The following is a 692-nucleotide window of genomic DNA, read 5'->3' on the forward strand; positions in this document are numbered from 1 at the left end:
AGATTCTTTTTTTTTTTCCTGATTGAAGTATTTAATAACCGGTAAGTCTCCTCAGAAGCCTATCGATAATATCAGCTGCTAATTGAACATACCCAATGGTACCACTGATGGTGATCAAATTACTGTATTCGTGCCTTCTTGGCATATCTATGGAGCTGACGCCACTCTGACGGGGGATTTCCATCAGCGTCTTTCCTTCCACTCCATATATGGCTCTGTGGAACTTCCTTGGGACATCCAAGGCGACAGTCACGTGCCCCTTTAGGCCATAGTCCCTTGTGGGGTTAGCTCCAACCTTTGCACCTTGGAAGGTGATATGAGATGAGAAGATCCTTTTGGGCTTCTCAGGTTCCAGGTCAAAAACGATAAGTTTGCGAGCAGGTTTTTTCTCTGCAATTTTCTCCTCCTTCACCTCCTCCCCTTCCTTCTTCTCCTCCTCCTCCTCCTCCTTCTCCTCCTCCTCCTCCTCCTTCTCTTCCTCCTCCTCTTCCTTCTTCTTCTTCTCCTCCTTCTCCTTCTCCTTCTCCTTCTCCTTCTCCTTCTCCTTCTCCTTCTCCTCCTCCTCCTCCTCCTCCTCCTCCTCCTCTTCACTGGGAGAAGTTTCCTTTTGGAGCTTCTGCTCTTCCTTGTGGTTGTTGTCAGGGAGAGCCTCTTTGGCAGCTAGCAGCCAGCTCAGCACCTGGCCCACACCA

The sequence above is a fragment of the Palaemon carinicauda genome, chromosome 9, assembly GCF_036898095.1.
Source record: "Palaemon carinicauda isolate YSFRI2023 chromosome 9, ASM3689809v2, whole genome shotgun sequence".
Classification (NCBI taxonomy): domain Eukaryota; kingdom Metazoa; phylum Arthropoda; class Malacostraca; order Decapoda; family Palaemonidae; genus Palaemon; species Palaemon carinicauda.